The sequence below is a fragment of the Equus caballus genome, chromosome 7, assembly GCF_041296265.1.
Source record: "Equus caballus isolate H_3958 breed thoroughbred chromosome 7, TB-T2T, whole genome shotgun sequence".
In the NCBI taxonomy this organism is placed as follows: domain Eukaryota; kingdom Metazoa; phylum Chordata; class Mammalia; order Perissodactyla; family Equidae; genus Equus; species Equus caballus.
In genome coordinates this window covers 93,062,005-93,082,068 of record NC_091690.1, presented here as the reverse complement: position 1 = coordinate 93,082,068, position 20,064 = coordinate 93,062,005, and the positions used below count along the sequence as shown (strand labels likewise).

General features: G+C 37.9%; 1 long non-coding RNA gene across 1 annotated transcript in view; it reads right to left on the bottom strand.

The window, feature by feature from the left end:
- LOC138925057 (uncharacterized) overlaps positions 1–17,485 on the bottom strand; it is a 38,251-nt gene extending 20,766 nt beyond the window's left edge. Inside the window, exon 1 of the long non-coding RNA XR_011440736.1 lies at positions 17,325–17,485. This is a non-coding gene — a long non-coding RNA (uncharacterized lncRNA). The remainder of the gene's footprint in view (positions 1–17,324) is intronic.
- Between the last annotated feature and the right edge of the window lie 2,579 nt (positions 17,486–20,064).

Genomic DNA, 20,064 nt, shown 5'->3' with positions numbered 1-20,064 from the left:
GGAGTTTTAGATGAAATTGCAACAGAGTCAGGCTTTCTTCATAGAAAATAAAGCATAGAACCTGCAGGGGAAAATGATAAGAGAAGACAAACTGAGGGCAGAGTCCAGTTAGACGAGTATTAAGAAGGTCTAAAGAAAAGAAGAGACTTCGGGAATCCTAAAGTAGCTAGTTGGTTGATTCTGGTTCAGCATTTCTGGTGCGGTCACAGCAAGATGCTGAACAGGGCTGAGCCACCAAAAGGCTTAACTGGGCCTGGAAGATCAACTTGCTACATGGCTCATTGACTCATTCCTGTGGTTGTCCCTTGCCACATAGGCTTCTCCATCCGGTGGGTTATAACCTGGCAGTTGAATCCTATCTTGTGGCTAGCTACCACCCACTTCAAGGTCAAGGCTCAAGGGTTTAGATTTGCTTAAAACTGTGCCTGGAATATGACAAATGCTCTAAAATGCCACCTATTTTCGTTTTCTTTTCTTATTTTTATTTTTTGCTGTAATACTACATGAACAAGTTACTAAGGAAGACCAAAGGAAGGAAATAATGATTCAGATGGCCTAAATAAGTGAAGAAATAATAAATAATGAGCATTTAAGTTAGTGCTTGAATTTAATAAACAGAGAAGGGAAATCTCATCTAATGAGAAGAAGATAGACAAAAACACTCATTTTCAAAAGAATGAAGGGCGTAGAGAATGGATTTCTGTTGTTGTTCTAGAAGTTCACAGGATATACTGCCTGGGTGGAGAAAAAAAGGTTGAAACCAAAAATAGATAAGATAAATTGAGGTCATCTTTTGGAGGGTTCCACCCAGGCATCCTCAGAAAACACATAGTAGTCTATTTTGTTGAATAAGTAAATAAAACAGAATTATACAGCGTGCTCTATATCTAGAAGGAGGGTAAGTGCTGTAGGGAAAATACAGACTAAGTCATTAGGTTTAGATGTGACACTGTATAATAAGGAGCCATCAAGGGTTTATTGGAAATAGTCATACAAAGAGGAATTTATTTTATCAACAAAATTGTTTTAAATACACTGAAATTTCTCCTGAGTTGCTCCTGGAGTAAACATACCTGGATGCTTATTGTGGCACTGATTTAATCAGTTATCACATATTAAATTATTTAATGTCTCGAGGACATTTATTTAAAATAAGAGCATAAGGGCTGGGCCATGGCCAAGTGGTTAAGTTCACACGCTTCACTTCAGTGGCCCAGGGTTTCACAAGTTTGGATTCTGGGCAGGGACATGGAACCACTCATCAAGCTATGCTGAGGTGGCATCCCACATAGCACAACCAGAGACACTCACAACTAGAATATACAACTACATACTGGGGGGCTTTGGAGAGGAGAAGAACAAGGAAAAAAAAAGAAGATTGGGAACAGATGTTAGCTCAGGTGCCAATCTTTAAAAAATTAGAGCTTAAAATATGAAATAACCTTCATGGCCCTTTTGGTAATGTGATACTATAATGCTCAAGGTAACAAAAGACATTTGTTTGAAACATCTCATAATGCTTATTATATCATTAGAAACACCAAGTTGAGCCTGTCTGGATGGGATAAGGTATGACTCGGGGCCCTGAGAAGTCATCAAACCTGCCACAGACCTCACTTTCTCCTATTTTGCATTTTTCTAGTAAATACATGTCCCATGACTCTTGTAAACAAAGAGCTGAGTTGCCCAACAGCACAATCCCCTTGAAAGTAACCCTGCAGTAGGTCACACTGCCTTTTAAATTACTTTGCTGCTTCTGACACAGAATTATTGTTGACTTTCCTTGTTTTCTCATTAATATAGCCCCATAAACTCAGATGTGAAAATGGAACTGTACTGATAGTGCCTACATATTGTGTAATTGTGGCTGTTAGAAAGATGTTGAGATACAGACTAGTCCCAATCCTGATTCTGGGACTGAGACCTAAAGAGATGCTTTCTCTTAGACAGTTAGATGCCCCCCCTACAGTTAGAGACATCGCTCCTTTTGACAGTGCCACTCAATGGGTTAATATATTTCACAGGAGTAAAAATTGTAGGTTATTATTGAAAAAAGCATCATTTTCTAGTAGACACATTTTAAGCAATAAAATCACATTCATATATAATTATGGTAGTAGACATTTTTTAATTTGCTTTAAGAAGTCTAGTATTTTATGACAACCAACCAAATCCTCATTGAGCTAGGAAAACAAATAAATTGCATATTACAGTCTGCTAATAGGGAGTGATAGGAAGTTAGTCTAGGATAAGTGAATGCTGTAAAGTGGGGTAGCAACAATTCCATCTTATAATTTTTTAAAAAATAATTTTGATGAAAGTCTCATATCGGTTTCTAATTTCTTAAAAATAGACATATATGAAACACAACTGTCAGACTATACAAGAGGCCTTCTAAGTAAAAAAAATTACAAACTAAATTTTGACAGTTGGTTCATCACTACCTAGAGGGAACGACAGCATAATAGAGCAAAGAACAATTAAAAGTGGCTGAGAAGGTGAGAACAGGTTCTTGGAGCACAGCAGCGGCTATGAAGAGAGAAGGGACCAAGCAGTCTGCTGAGGAATCTGCAAATGCAACATCGACAATAATAGCGGGATACATTCTACTAGTATGCAGGGGAAGAAACGGTATTTAATACATACTTATTTACATACCAGGGAGAAAATTTTAGAAAGATTCAGATTTATAGTCCTAAACTTCAATTTTCTTATAAGATAGTTGGTACCCACAGTTACAAAATAGGTCAGCATTTTGCTACCATTTTGTTACAACCCTCCAAAAATCACAAAATATGGTCTGGACTTCAAGTTACTTAATAAAAGAATGCCATATATAACATATATACATTTATGATATATATTTAAATATATTTTCTTTAGAAGAAGTTTGAAATTCCCAATAACTTAGATGGAGAGTGGATGACATTGCTTACGACTCATTCATTTAGTGAAATATTTTAAAATTTGTATTCAAATCAAACCAGTGATTAGACACTGGGAGCATAAGCTACCCGGATGTTGAAAGTTGACTGCTATGGACTGAATTGGGTTCCCCCAAAATTTGTAAGTTGAAGCCCTAATCCCCAATGAGACTATATTTGGAAAGACGGCCTTTAAGGAAGTAATAAAGGTTAAATAAAAATAAGACGCTAAGTTGGTAGGATTGGTGTCCTTATAAGAAAAGAAAAAGAGACCAGAACTCTCTCTGCCACGTGAGTTTACAGAAAGAAGGCAAGTTTGCATGCCAGCCAGGAAGAAAACTCTCACTAGAAACCGAATTCTACCAACAACTTGATCTTGGACTTTCCAGTCTCTAGAACTGTGAGAAAATTAATTTCTGTTGCTTAAGCACCCCAATCTATGGTATTTTATTACAGCAGCCTGAGAAGACTAACACAGTAAAAACTCGTTGAGGAATTTAAGTGTGATAATAACTTTTTTTTGAGGAAGATGAGCCCTGAGCTAACATCTGCTGCCAATCTTCCTCTTTTTGCTGAGGAAGGCTGGCCCTGAGCGAACATCTGTGCCCATCTTTGTCTACTTTATATGTGGGACGCCTGCCACAGCATGGCTTGACAATCCGTGCCATGTCCGTACCCGGGATCCGAACTGGCGAACCCTGGCCACCGAAGTGAAACATGCGAACTTAACTGCTGCACCGCCAAGCCAGCCCTTATAATAATTCTTTAAAATCATACCAAAATGATATATACACATCTGTAAGTTGAAATAGTCAAATTAACTTCCTTCTACAAATTAAAAAATCAATAAAAAACAGAAAATATAGTGATTGACTATAGCTTAACTAGCTTTAAAATTTTACCTGTATTTCTCATAATCTACTTATGTGGAGATGTGCTTATAGGTAACAAACTAAAAGCATCTCTGCTATATTATAAAGAAATAAAATGCGCAAAGTAGAAAAAATACTCAGCTGATTATTTTTTAAATCACAAAATGTTAAAATTCAAACAGGCAATAGAGGAGATGTGGGCTTATTAATTATAGGAACCAGCATTATATTTGAATTTTCAAATCGACTTCAGCTGGTTACAAAATCTTCTTAGTAATAACATATTTTTAATTAAATGACTCCCCTATGTCAACAAATGTGCAAACGTGTTAAGGCAGTTCCCAATTTTTGCACATTACACATGACTGCTAGGCTCCTTGTGCAGGAAGGAGAAGTCTTGTACCAATCCCTACGGGTACTGGATAATATGTTAACTCTCTGGAAATAGATTATCCCTGAAAGCAAGTGTGTGTTTCATTTGATTTTCAATTAGTTACTTTTAAACATGTTTCACATACACATCCTTTAGGTAAGTGTGCTATTATCTCTCACTAGACAGGTTGTGAATATCATTATTCATCCAATTCGTTACAAATCATTGTTCACGATATGACCTGAACTCTTCCTGAACTTTCCACATCCATAAAAGTAGAATACGTGTTTCACCCATGGTACCGTCGAGGTATAAGCGGTGTGTCATACTACTTCCCTGCCCTCCAGGGGAAATTTCTCTCTGAGCACTCTGCTCTCTAAAGTGTAAACGAATGAACTGCCTGAAATTTACGTTTCCCAGAGACATTTGCTTTTCCAAATGAAGCAAAGGCTTTAGTCACTGATTCTTAGGAAAGCAAACATTCACCTCTCCAGGGATATCTCAGAATGCCTGGAGTAGGAAGCAGGAAGCCTTTCTCTCTTTTCAGTACTCTGCCACTGCAACAAGATCCAACCAAACATCCAACTAACTAGCTCCTTAAACAAAAGACGTGATGTGGATAGTTTGCTTTAGACTGACGCCTTAGACAAAGCAGGTGGAGGGGCTGGTGGAAGGGTATGGAATGCCTATATAGAAGTTAGGCTAGCTGAAACATGATGGCAGGTGTGAGGGTGAAGATTTTACAAAATGATTCCATTCCAGAGATCATGGTTAGCCCCCTGGGTCTGTGTACGCATTTGCCATACCACTTTCTTAACCTGACTTGTTCAGTTTACCTTCCTGACCTAAATTCAGATTGCATTTCCTTAATTCAATTTACATGTGCATCACGGCATGAATTCGGCATCTTCCTCCATGGACCTGATTCTTGAAAGCCTGCTGCAGTCCAATTTTTACAATCTGCCTCCTCGGTATCCGAAATTCTGAGATATGAAGGTCCCGTGTTGTTGTTACCAGTTTCAGGGGATCAGCCCCACCTGGCTGGCAGCACATGGTCATCCTGTGCCTTTGCCTGAGCTCTCTTCAACTTGTTTGGAAGGTGGGTTATGACCTCAACTGTCTCTTTACCTGATCATTTGGTCCAGCTCAGCAAGGACCATTCATGGTCTTTCTTCTAAATAGGAGCAAGGATGCATTTGAACAGCCTCCACCAGTTGCTTGGTTGTGATTCCAAACAACGATCTTGAGTTTCCACAGTAGCTTGCAGACTGCCAACCATCTTGAGACAAGCATGGTGTCAGTTGAGGTGGGTGAGAGATTAGAAAGAAAGTGAGCTTCTGCCTGTATCTATCCTTTAATCACAACAGAAGGGGCATTTGAGAATTTGTCACAAACTAACTTGAGAAAAGGAGCTGGTTATCTCATCTTGAAGGACAGAGTTAAAGAAAAATCACTAATGAGATACACAGTTAAATAAAGTCAGTTAAACAACAACAAACATCCCATCTTTATTGCATGAAAACTCTGTGATTGCAAATTTAATGGTGCTTTAACTTGCCCTTATAAACAAGAATAACATTTTTTTAAACTGATGACAAAATTATATACTATGTACCGAATATCAGTTAGAATGTTTTTAGCTGTAAGTAACCAGAAAACCAAGTGCAAATTGGCTTAAACAATAAAGGAAATTCGCTGGCTCATGTAAGTGGCAATTACAGCGGCTGGGTGAGTGTCATTTTCATTTTGATCCAATTATGTCAGTAAAGGCCCAGTTTCTTTCTCTCTGCTCTGTCTTATTAGTGTCATCGTATTCTAGGGCTTGCTCTGCGCTTGGTTCCACAGCTTATTGTCCACATCAGCAGAGGGCAAGCTTCTCTTCTCTAACCTTGAAACAGAAATTCCAGTTTTCATCTGTTTAGGTGCCTGCAGACGAACCAGCCCTTATCGTTGTGGAATACCATGCACTGATTGACACAGACCTAGGTTTATTTGCTGATGGTTTAGGCCAAGCAGGGCCCAATACTGGGAGCTGGGCGTGTGGTCAGTCCTACCCTCTACCACATTTCTTAGAACTCCTAGGAGAAGAGAATGGGTGGGCCATCAACTCCTTACCATACACCATATGAACATATAGTTGGTGCTACTAAAAACTTCTGTTGAGAGAAAGAAATGAATTAATTAAAGTGAAGGCTATTAACAACTGCATTTTACTATCTTTCCGTGCTTAGTCAGAGATGAGCAGACAATTTTGATACTCTAAATATTTTTATTACAAATAAAAAACTGTGTAAGCACCAAATTTAGAACCAGAAACTGGAGGCTGAATTTCAAGACTGATTCTCAGTAACATCACGGGCAAAGTAGTTCATTCTTCAACTTCTATTTCAGTTTCTCTAATACGGGAATATCACGTTCCTTTCAAAATTGCTGTGAAGATTAAAGGAGACAATAAATCCCAAGTGCTTCAGCAACTGAAAAGAACTGCTTTTAAAAACACGCTTTTTAAAAGTATCCAGACACTATTTTGTAAAATCATATGAAAAATGTTACATCTTCAGATTTGGTATAATTCAAATAATTGCTGTAAAATAATCTTATTTTTTATGGCAGATCTTTAAATCTGAGCACTTAGAAGTAAAGCTGTAAAATAGAACACAACAATAATAAAATAGAACATAATGTGTGTAATTAGTTTCAAAAGGAAAATTTCTTCCTAGGTGCTGTGTGCATCATAATTTCAAGAAAATATACCTTGCTGGTATGAATTACACTTTTTATGTTTGCTTGACATGGATAATTCTAGAGAAGAAATTAAGATCATATGGATGGCTGCTTTAGAAAAAAATTAGAATATCCTTTTTATATTAGTCCAATTATTTTGGTTCCTAGATTTTTTCAAGTGTCCTATTAGCTGTCAGCACTGTTGGCTGACTTTAATCACTCCATTTCCAGACTCTTAAAAACAAAAAAACTGAAATGAAAAAAAAGGTTTTCAGAATTAAACAGTTGTCTCAGAGGATAGGAATATAACTCAACCATTATTGTAATTGGCAATTTTGACTATTTTAAGTAAATTCGTAACTTTATGCCAAAAGTAGGGGAACAGGGAAGTGATTGACTTCTATATATGCACTCTTCTTTTGTTAAACAATTTTAAATGCATATTATTTTAAAAGAAATGTGTGATTTAATTTTAGCAAATAGCTAGTTCTTTGGCCACATCTTTTACATACGATATGCTCTCATTATTTGCTTAAAAAATTTTTTTTTGTTGCAGATGAAACAGGTCAATTCCTGGAGCAAGAAGTTACACCTTGCATTGAGTAAAGTATGGTTAAAAGCATGCTCACTTTCATTTTGTGTAATTAGACTTCTAATTTCAACATTACAGCAGCTTTGGTTATACGTGTCTTTGAGAATGAACTTAGTGAGAGCAAGGTGTTCTAGAGAAAAAAGAGCTTTCAGACATTTTAGGGAACATGGAAGGATTTTGACCTGTTGTCTAAAATGTCTCAGATTGATATGGAGAGAATTTACTATGTCCACAAATGCTTGGAGTAAGATGGCAAATGCATGCTGACTCACAATTTAATGTGCTAATATGTTTCATTGAATTAAAAGTGCTGTAAATTCCGATTGACAAATTTATAATTTCCAAATTATAAATTTTAATCTACAAATTTACAAATCTGTAAAAGAGCAAACTAAGATGAAATAAGCATAACTATATTTCATAGAGCCTTTCTTTTAGGCATGCAGGTTAAGTGTGTAGTCTCTTAATCATAAGGAAAAGATTTAAATTCCAGCACACTCTCTCTCATTAACTATGAAAAATTTGACAATTTACTCAGCATACCAAAAGAAGATAGTAGGATGTACCTCATAAGGTTGTGATTAGGTTTAATTACATCTAGATGTAGATATAGATATAGACATATGCCCTGGTATACAATATGATGCATCAAATAAAATAGATCGATACTGATTGTGCTTTTATTTTGCCCAATAAACAAATACATATATTAGAAAAATATTTTCTGTAAAAGGTAGGAAATAAGGCAAAGTGACCTTGAAGATGACCCATATCACAAATTAACTAATTTCCTTAACACCTGAAAAATCAATCCATTTTTATATCCTTGAGGTGTAATAATTCATTGGGCATGGGTGAAGCTCTGGGAGATTTGAAAAGTGCTAAGAAAATCCCCATTCCCTCAAGAAGCTAAGACTCTGGTCTGAAAGCTACACTTTCACCTAAATACTCAAAGGCCACTTTGCAATAGAGGCAAGGCGGTGGGAGGGATCAGTTCTAACTGGACGATTTGTTATTAATAATTTTAACAACAATAATAATAATTAACACTTTTAAAGCCATTAATCGATAGATTTCTGTCCTTAAACCATTCCTTCATTAAAGACTATATTTTTCATTTACACAGGTTTCAATATGAGAGGGCCAGCGAAGACTTTTCGATAGTTATGAAAGCTTCAATACACCCTACTCTTTGACGCAGTTTAGTTCTGGCACATTTGATAGCATTTGTTTAAAAGGAAACAAAAGGAAAATATTTTAAACCTTTTTTATTTGAACTATTTTTATGTTTGCACTTTTTAATCTGAAATTAATTCCAAATATATTTTTCTAATTTAGCCCACATAAAAATACTATGGCCAATAGGAAGATAAAAGAAATTTTAAAATACATTTTGAAGAACTCATCTGAGCAAACTATTTCAAAGCATTTTTTAAGCACAGATGGTAGGCTTGGACTACAGTGAATCCAGCCTCAGTTGCTCACTCATTAGTATTACAATGAATTATTAAAACGAAATTGTATTTTTTTTTTTTTTGGTTTTTGTTTTTCTTTTATGAGGATGATTCACCCTGAGATAACATCCATTGCCAATCTTCCTCTTTTTGCTTAAGGAAAATTGTCCCTGAGCTAACATCTGGGCCAATCTTCCCCTATTTTGTATATGGGATGCCACCACAGCACGGCTTGATGAGCAGTGCATAGGTCTGTGCCTGGGATCCAAATCTGTGAACCCTGGGCCACAGAAGCAGAGCACGTGAACCCACCTACTGTGCCACTAGGCTGGCCCCAAAACTAAATTGTGTTTTGAAGATATTCTATGTTGAAGCTGAAGCGCTCAACCCAAAAGAATGGAAAATCGATGCCTAATGTTCACAGCTCACTTTGTCCCCACCAAAGCTCTAAACAAGTTGCTTTTTGAAGCAAAGTCTTATGACTGTATATTTGCATGTATGATTTTTCTTCAAAACACCATCAACAGAGACGTCATTTGCATCAGAATCTATGCTCTTTTGATCCCTAGACAGAAGTTCTTACAGTTCTCCTTTGAAGCTTTCTCAAGTTTGGTAAGTCAGAATGCTTTTATAAGCCAACATCAGACAGAAAAATCCTTCCTGTTCCTGGCAGTTCCATCAAGAAGATTATCCTCTCCTGCAAGACCAGCCAAAAAAAAGTGAGAAGGCACTTATTCAAGTGATTTAATTTGAGATATGAATACCTACATTTCATAAGACTAATTCTAGAGGATGACATTAGATTTGCAGAAATTTTATAAATTAATTACTATTTCATGTAACATGACTTTTATTTTATCTTGAGGCTGAAATTATTTTCCCAAGAGTGTGTGAATCCAGTAAGATATAAAAAGCAAACAAGCCCATTTCTTTGGAAATTGCATAGACTTAATCTGTAGTTAGATAGTGAATTAATAATACAGTGATGCCAGAGAATATTATCCAATGCTTTTCCAGTAAAAGAGTATGCAAAAGTAACGTTAATGCTGGTGAAATTCGCATAGCTGGTTTGACTTTAAAAGCTGGGTGTCAAAATATTGAGCAGCCAAGTATTGCCTTTATGGGGATATTTCTCTGCCTGAAATTGTTCTGCCATGATCAATTACCAATGGTGTTTGTGGCTCCAATTGAAGGGACAGGGGCCCGAGGGACTTAACACCCAACTGGTTAATTCACCCCGTCGTTAGCAAATTGCAAGTGAATTGATTTGGCATACATAGCAGGGAAGTCTTAACACAAATGTGGCCTCCTCTACTTTCCTGTGACTTCCCTAATTAGAAACATTATTATTATGTTAGTAAGCAAAAACTAAGATAATCATTTCATCTCCATTTCTGCAGAATGAATATTTCATTCTGCACAGTCTCAACAGAGTGATGCTACGTTGTGTTCTGACTCTAGTGCTGAGGGATACCACTTCAAAACTGTAAAATCCGCAAGGCTAGAATGATGGAGACGTGATTGGACTATTCAGAGCCACCAAGCCGGGAAGCCACTGAGACACCTCTCTGCTATTCAATGACAAACAATGCTTTTGTTGCTGTTACGGGTGTTATCTTTCTTTGTGAGTAAGAGACTTCCTTCCTTCAGTTCCAGACTCTCATTCATGATCAGAGAAAACGAGGCTTCCTTTATTTTTAGCTCAGTTAAAAATAATCCTGGGGAAAGGATCAGATTGGAATGGGGGAGGAAAAGCAGTCTTATTACTTGCAGTAGGGTAAAACTTCTTTCAGAGAGGAACACCAGCCAATTTAAAAGTTCTTCATACAATGTGTGCTGCACAGTAAATGCTTAATATTTGTCATGAAAATGTTAATATTGGTTCTCAGTGAGGGGCGGGGGAATATAGCCATGTGTGGAACTGGTAATCAGAAATTAAGTTTTAATCCCAGCTCAGATGTTAGGAATGTGAACTTGGGTAAATTGCTTTATCCCCCAGAGCTTCCAATTTTCATTTGTCAAACCACCTTGAAAGAGATTCCCCACTCACTGGGGTTTTCTCTTGAGTGAGATAAATGTTGTCTTTAGTGTATAGTGCGGGGCCTGATCAATTCTAGTCAATAAATGCTGATTCAATCCCCCTTCCTCTTTCTGAGTTTTAGGGATCAATCCAATTCTGACACAAGCGGTGTGACCTTGGGACATCACCAAAACTGTCTCAGGTTCTCCACTCATCTAAGGAAATTGCTATGCCTTCCTGACAAGACTGCTTTTAGATGAAATGAAGCAGTGCGTGTAATAATACTTTGTGAAGTTAACAGCCCTTTTTAGATGCAAAGTCTTGTTAGAGTAGATGGAAATCGTTCCAGCTTCACTTTGTCACTAGAGACCTTTTAAAAAGCTAACAATAACTCAGCCAGCAACTGGAAACCATAAACTAAAAACTGCATTCCAGGTCCACATGACTTCGTACCATGCCGGCACTACCTAAGATTAATAATAGATTCTAATGTCATTATGTAAATTATTAATGCTATATAAGTAGATGGTTAATGTGATTGAACCTATTTGATAGGGAATAAGAATGACTAGAAATCAGTATGAGCGCAGCTACAGCCTGCAGATGCTCCTTCTGCTGGAGTCTGGGAAAGCTTTCTCTAAAATGAAGTGGGCTGGGAGATGCTCAAGTGCGGCCGAGCTCCTCATCCATCCCATAGCTCTATTCACATGATAAATTATTGACATTTTTCTTTTCATCATATATACATAAAACCAGGAAGATCAATTCTTCACAAATAATACTAAAAAAAACCCCAACCTTTAAAAAAGAGAGCCAACTGCTACAGCAGGGAAGATTCTAGCAATTATTTAAATAGGACCACAAGGTCATCTAAGACTTTTACCAGCAGCAGGATTTAATTATAATCGAAAGCACTTGTATTTTTAAGGCCTATCAGGAAGAAACGAGGACATATTTAAGGTAAAATGTTTGAGACGATGTCATGATAAACTGTTATTGAGTAAGTCTCTCTCTCATTTGAAGAACTCTCTGCAAGGAGAACAAAAAAGCACCTTGGTTGAAAGCAGTAAGTGATTTATTACAATAAGAGAAGAGATTCTAGAAGAAAAACAATTCTTGGCAGTAGAATTTTGTGGCTAGGCTTGGTGAATCATGGCAGAAATGCAAGTTGTCTTCTGTTTTCTGGAATGATTTAATTTTATAAAACATTGTTCCAGGTAAGTTTTCCTGCCAGGGGTTCGCTACCCAGGCCTCACATACCACAGGCTGACCTTCCTCTGTGCATTTGTTAACTTAGTTATTTTAACTATAAGATATTCCTCCTCAGCTTTTCTTTTCTGAAATTGACCCATACTTAGAGGTTTGAAAGAGTGATCTTGGATTTGAGAGACGATAAGGTGGGGGCAGGGCCTTGATAAATTCACCACACATCCATGGGTAACTGGGAAGCGAGTCTAAGTTCTGTACCAAACCCTGGCTGACTGGGGTGCTGCAGATACACATAAGAGAGACTCGAGGGAGCCTGGTAGAAAGTAAATTCTAGGACGGACTCAACCCACATATGGACACATGGGTAGCATGGAATCTTTACTGGGTCAAGGTGTTTGAGCTCAATCTCTGACCAGTCCTTGGCTTACAAGAGGTTAGGCGGACACTGGGGCAACCTCTTAAAAAAAAACCCAAATCCCCAGAAACCTCAGTGACCGCATGATGCAGGGGAAATAATTCGATAGATTAGGAATAGACCGGGTGGGTTACTTACAAACAAAGAAAGGAAACATAGAAACAAAGCAACAAGGACAACCTCATGTAAAAGACAAACGAGCAAAAAAAAAATCCAGACCTGCTATATTATCTAAAATGACTAGTTTTCAACAAAACTTATGAAAAACACAAAGAAAGAGGAAAGTGTGATCCCTAATTAGAAGGAAAAATAGCAGTGAATGTCTATCATCCCTAAGTGGGCCCGTATATTGCGTTTGACAATGCAAAGATTTCATTGAAAGCAATTTTGTCTCCTTTTATAATTATTTCAAAGATAAACAAAAAATATGATCAAAAAGACTCAACAAAAGAAAATATCAAAGAGTACATACAAACTATTAAGAAGAATGTCTTCTGGTACCCATAGCAGCAGGAGTTCACTGACATTCATTACAGGTCCTATATTAACATGACACAGCCACTCTGCCAGTGCATGTCTTAGTGCATCATTTTGCTTATAATCCAGCTGCAAACCAACGATCCTTTCTCCATGCCTTCAGTTTGAAGTCCATAAGGAAGGAAACCGAATGGCCCTGTTTGGTCTTCAGCATCTCTGCTGTAGCCTCATACATTACTAGCCAGAAATATCACTGAGATGTGTTTTGGCTATGAATAGAAAAGAGCCCCAAAATAATGGCTTACACAAGATAGAAGTTTATTTCCCTTACATTAACCTTTATTGGAACTGGCTTGCAAGAGCCAGTTATGCACATCTCTTTCCAATTCCACATTCACTGATGACATATGTCATACTGGTAACTTGAAATCAGCCATGGTGAGAGTATTTACTCCACCGAAATCAGAAAACTCTACAAATCAGGGCATTTTTGCTCAAGGATTGGTGGGTAAGCATTTACTAGTATACCATTGGTAGTAGGCTTCCAGATCTGCTATGTCAATTGCACTGTATCAAGGAACCACTATCAATTTTTTTTGGCTTTCCCAAGGTCTCATCATGGCCGCAGATGGTTGATGGGACTCTATTCATTACATTTTTATTCCACAGAGCAGTAAGGAGGAATGAGAGAAGTCAAAGAGGATCCCTTTAAATCAAAACCAATAGAAATTCCACACAACACTGGTCCTTCTATCTCATTGTCCAAAGCTAGTCGATGGCCACATCTAGATGTAAAGGTCTAGGATTTACATTGACATTCACAGCTAAAACATAGGGGCTTTTTGGTTGTCAGAATGTGGACAACAGCTATTTGGAGGCAATTAGGGGTTCTTGAACAACAGTCACTCAAATTGATCATCTTTCTGTCCTCTGTTCCCTGCTGTCCCAGGCAGCCGTAGTAGAAGAGGCCATCGCCAGCGAGAAAAGCACCTGCCCTGCTTCTTCTGCAGGGCTTCTCATCAGGCAGCTCCCCCTAGAAGAAGGCTGCAGATAGAGCTGCCACCACAACGACACTTCCCAGGCAGAGAAGTTAGCCAAAAGTTCAAACTTGGTAGTGAGGTGGGAGTGACAGGGAATCAATGAGATGATTTTGCCCTTATTACATTTGCACTGATGGTGGAGTGTAACTGACCGTAAATCTAGTTTTTCAGGAAAAACACAATGATTGCAAACCAGGCTACCACAGACATTAGAGTAGTTTGGCAGACAGAATACCGACCTCCTAAAGAGGTCCACCTCATAATTCCCAGAACCTGTGAGTATGTTACGTTACACATCAAAGGAGAATTAAAGTTGGAGATAGAATTAAGGTTGCTAATCAGATGACCTCAATATAGAGAGAGCATCCTGGAGTATACATGTGGGTGTACTATAATCACAAAGGTTTAGATCAGAGTGATATGATGCAAAAAAAAGACCTGTGTTCCCTCTCAATCCTCATCCTATGCATCTCTTCATTTGTCTTCAATAGTGTGCTCCCCCTGACTTGTATCCTTTAGAGCAGTATAAATACAAAGTACAGTACTTTCCTGAGTTCTGTGAGTCACTCTAGGAAATTGTCATCCTAAGGGGTTTTGTGGGAAACTCTGAATTTGTGGCCAGTGTGTCAGTAGAGCAGGTGGCCTGGGGCCCCCACTTGCAGCTGGTGTCTGAAGTGAGGGCAGCCTTGTGGAGGACTGCGTCCTAACGTTGTGACATCAACACGACTCTGGGTGGTCGGAGTCAGAAGCGAATTTCAGGACATCCAATTAGGATTGCAACAGAACACCAAATAAAGTTTGAACAGGCTAACAGTGCTTCACCTCATGCCTGTGCCTCACACCCAGTGGCTTGTTGAACCAGCTCCTATGGGCTCCTGGAGCTCGTAGTTAAATATTCAGGAACACTGACAGCCAGTTGTCAAATCAATGAAATTGGCTTTAGTGGGAGAATTTTTATAATGCAATCAAGGCAAATGCTACCAAAGCTGCACTTCAGGGTTTTCTTCTTTTTCTTTCTTGCCTTCTTTCTTTCTTTCCATTCTTTTTTTCCTTTCTTTCTCTGTCTCTTTCTGTCTCTTTTGTTCCTTCTTTCTTTCTTCCTTCCTTCCTTCCTTTCTTCTCTGATTTGGAAAACCTGTTTACTAGCCCACCACGGCTCACACCTTTCACCTTATGTCTTGGTCCTTTGCTTCCCAGCTGCTGAAAAACATGAAAATCTGTGGGTACAGCTCCGTAGATGAACAGCTTAGAAAACCAGGGCAGCCAATGCTCATTGAGGTGAACATTTTACCGATGAGAAACAAAATCCAGTAGATGCATTCTTGTATTCACTTGAGTAGACCATCCTGAAATACGGCACACATATCCCTTGCTTAGAACTATAATTTGATAATTTGATCATGAAAACAATGACAGTAGTAAAACATCTCTTAAACAGAAACATTATCCATCAATTATAACTGACAAAATTATGATGCATTACAACCCAACCCAAGTTGCCATATTTTTTCACACAAAAATATAGCAATTGAAAAATAAAAGCCAATATTTATATAAATAATGGCAACAAATGGGAAAAAATAAAGTTTTACGTGTAGTGCAATGGAATGAAGCCTTGTTTCACTTGTTAAGGAGGAAGAGAAGTCTTGGTGGTAGGTGGTTGTTAAGGGAAGATAGGTATGAGGAATTTATTCTTTGGATGGCACATTTTTTTTCTCTGTACTGCTTATTTCACCAAATTTTAACCTTATTGGAGCTCATGGTTTGCACTCAACTTGCACTTAAGAAATGAAGCTATACAGGAACACTACTTTTAGGGCGAAATAAAGACTAGATACAGGAGACTTTGAAACACGTGAAAATAGTTCATGTGCATGACAGAATGCACAGATCAAGAAGAGGCAACCTCTTCATCTAATTCAATCGGCATACATATGTGAAGTGTTTGATCTTACTCAACATGGTACACAATTTAAATTTATTTTCTATTGATATTATCAGACTAGAAACTGCTATATAAGTACATTTGTGAGTTTGGTACTGCCTATCACCATAATGTCAAAATGTTAATTCTTAGAGTAGTTGTTTATTGGGTTATGAGTGAAGAAGTTTTTAAATGGGAACAATAAAAGTCATCCCAATAGTGATATACTCTTCAAGAGCTCTTATGGGGAACAGCAACTGAACATCCACTGAACAGTGATGACATGAGGTAAGTGTGTAGTATGGTTTATCTGAAGACAATCTGTGGGACTGAGCCATCAGAGGGCTTGATCCAAGTGGTCTCCAGGCTTCCTTACATTGTCTCTCCCTCATTTCCTGCCTCAGTTTTCTTTTCCCTCATTTCTGGACTCTTGAAATTATACTCTCCAACAAAGTGGTAGCAGGTAAACTCTGTTCCGGGTCAGTTTTCTGAGAACTCAACAAGAAGTCTTGATCTAATCTAATTGACATGTTAATGTTTTATTTGAAGCCAATTTGCTAAATAAATTATTATCTCAGTGCTAATGTTATAAATGTTTTAAGGATGTTTTTCTTAAGAAATAAAGAGAAAATATACGGGGGCAGCCCAGTGGTACAGTGGTTAAGTTGCACACGTTCTGCTTCTTGGCGGCCCGGGGTTCGCCGGTTTGGATCCCGGGTGCTGACATGGCACCGCTTGGCACACCATGCTGTGGTAGGCATCCCATGCATACAGTAGAGGAAGATGGGCATGGATGTTAGCTCAGGGCCAGTCTTCCTCAGCAGAAAGAGGAGGTTGGCAGTAGTTAGCTCAGGGCTAATCTTCCTCACAAAAAAAAAAAAAAAAAGAGAAAATATAAGAAAGGCTGATTCTCTTAGATTGTTAAAAACAAGTGAGCTATATCTATATCCACATCTCTGTGTTTCTGATTATGTACTGACTGAAACTATATTGTCTGGATTGCAAGAGTGAAAAAGAGAAAAAAAAGCAGTCTTTGCTTTCTCTAGGAGCTGACCTGACACTCAAACTAGACCATGGTGTATTCCTGTAGAACAAAAACAATCTCACAGATCAACACCAGAAAACGCCACTCTGTGATCATACCAGAAAAAGGCAAAAGGCAAATTCACTCTCTCCAGGCCACACTAACTTCATGTCAGACACAAGAACACTGACAAAATGGACAGATGTATTATTCATAAGTTTCTGTTTCCTCTATGACTAGGAAGTGCCTGGTAAAATGCCACCTTCGTTCCTGTACCTTTAAAAATCCTGAACACCACTGCCAGGCGAGTCAGTGATCTTAGACGAGAGTTCCGGCAGAGCAGAAATTGGAATAAAGCTTCTCTTGTAGTCTCCAGCTCAGTCTCTCTGTTTAGAGACGCTCATGTGCGTGCATGTACATGCCATTTGAAAGTGATCAAAGCTTGAAATCCCTGGGTACAATTTAGCCACAGGAAACAGCACTTATCAAATGCACTCCTATCAGAAAAGAAGCTAGAACTTTTGCAACAAGTAAATCAAACTTTGAACTCAAATATGTGACCAAAACTGTTAATGTAACGTGTTAGATAAATTCTCCCCAGACATAGAAAGTTCTGTAGCAGCTTGTTCAGTTCTTCGTCGTCTTGGATCTTAGCCAAGCAGATGGAGAGAAAAATAAATAAGGAAAACTTTATTTCTTTATTTCTTGTGATAAAAGTTTAATTCTCTTAACACACAAGTTCCCATCAGCTGTGCTGGATGAATTCATTTTCCTAAATGGGCTGAATTGGCAGAGAAGAAAGGTGATGTACCCAAAGTCATGCAAAGTGTTTCACGGAGCTCACATTCTAGTAAGAAATAGACAAAAACAAACAGCAAAATGACAAGTAAATAATAAAGATATTTAAATGAAGAGCAGCATAAGAGAGCAGAGAGTGTGAAGGTTGCGAGGCTGGGTTGCAACAAATAGACAGGATAGTCATGAGTTATTGAAAGGGTGCTCATGGAAAAGGTGGCATTTGAACATTAGGATCAAGCATTCCAGAGAGAGGGGCAGGCAGTGGACAAGTAGTTACAGTGGCAGCAGGGCCTGATATGTTTGAGGAGCAATCCATACACAATTTATTATGACTAAAGCTTAGTGAGTGAGGGCAGATTTACAGGAGGTGAGGTCAAGGAGACCACAGACAGCCAGGTCTTATATGACTCTTTCAGGCACTGTAAGAACATGGGAAGCCATTGGAGAGCTTTGACCAGGAAAACGTGATGACCTTTTAGCAAAATTGGAAGGGAAATCTAACTGAGTCATCAACTGATAGACAACTTGAAGAATTCTGATGATAGATCACTTTGGGATTCTTAGCATGTGACTTCAAAAGGATTTGAAGCATTAAATATCATTGCTGTAAATACATCCCTTTCATCTTCACCTACCTAATTATATGAACACATTTTTTTTCAGCATGCACATCTATCAAGACATAAAAATGTTCTAAAATTTTCATTCAGAACTGTCTCTAACAATAAGTAAAAGTCATTCACAGGCTAATTGCAAACCTAACTAATTGCAGGAAAAAAATTAGTAGCTGCATCTAATTCCTAGGAATCTCAATATTTATGGTTTAAACTGCAGATCCAATGAGTAGCAGCTAAACTTCAGGGCAGCATAAACTATGGGAATGAAACTTTGGGATCTGTGTAAGGTGAATGGAATTAAGGTCTGACCTGGAACAAAGTCACACTTAGTTGTTACCGATGAAGGGAAATTGAAATGACTGGCAGCTACCATTCCTTTCAAATTCCACAAAAGCCTCAAAAATAGAGTGGAGTGGAATTTCCACTGTTATCTGAAAAATCTTCAAACGGCATATTTGATGCGATCTTCTGTGGTATGGGTTCCGATGAGTGATTTCTTTCAGAATTCATACCAGTTTTTTGTCAAGAGAGTCACTGATTGGTCCAATTTGTGGCACACAACTACCCAAGAAACTTGGCAGTGGGTCCTATCTCATTTAAATCACAAGAACTGGGAAGGGAAATCCCCCGAAATCATGTTTTATTTCCAGATGGAGGATAATAAACACCGAGAGGCAGATGAGAAACGCTAAGTATCTACTACTTGTCATCAATAATATAAGCTATATATATACATCTATATATCTTAATATATAGATGTATCTTGATATTATATATAATGTGGATTATATATATTGTCTTGATCCACATATATATATCTCTTATGCACATGTAGTAGATACTTAGTTTTTATATGTTTTAAAGTAATATACATACATATATGTACCCAAAAGTGTGTGTGTGTGTGTGTGTGGGCATAGCTTTAATTCACATTTGTTACACATAAAAGTAGTCATTCAGCAAGTATTTGGCAGGTGACTATCGATTTGGTTTTACTTAACGTTTCAGCTTTGAAGTCAGTAGCATGCCAGGCAAGTATAAGTGATCTGATTTGATGAGACATGTGGCTCTGTTGACATGATTGTGACTTCTTAGTTTTTTGGTCTGACCCTATGGAGTAAGTCACAATCAATGACACATGCATGGTTTTATTTCAGGAGGTTACAGAACAAAAGAAAAGCCTGGGGGAAGTGTGTGAATGTCCCTAGTGATGAAGACGTGAAATAGCGTGTATCAATATTCTCCATAGTGCTAGGCCAACACCGTGAATTTTTCTAAGATGAGCTGCATTCAAACAGCACCAAGATTTTAAAATAAAGTGAAAAATAGGCAGCTTGTTGTTTATAGAAGGTATTACAGCTCCTAAGCTTGGCACTTACTGTGCTTGATAAACATTAATCTATTTAAAAGTTGTCAGAAGATTAGTGTTGCTCTCCAAATGTTTACATGGGTTAGGCAGTGCTGTAACTTAAATCAATTGTACAGAGTAAGGTGACATTTGTTGCTGGAGGTAATGTGATAGGCAGGGTTAGAATTAGAAAGGATTGGACTAGAAATCAGAAGATCAAATCAAATCTTCCCAACCACTATTGACCTTGAGC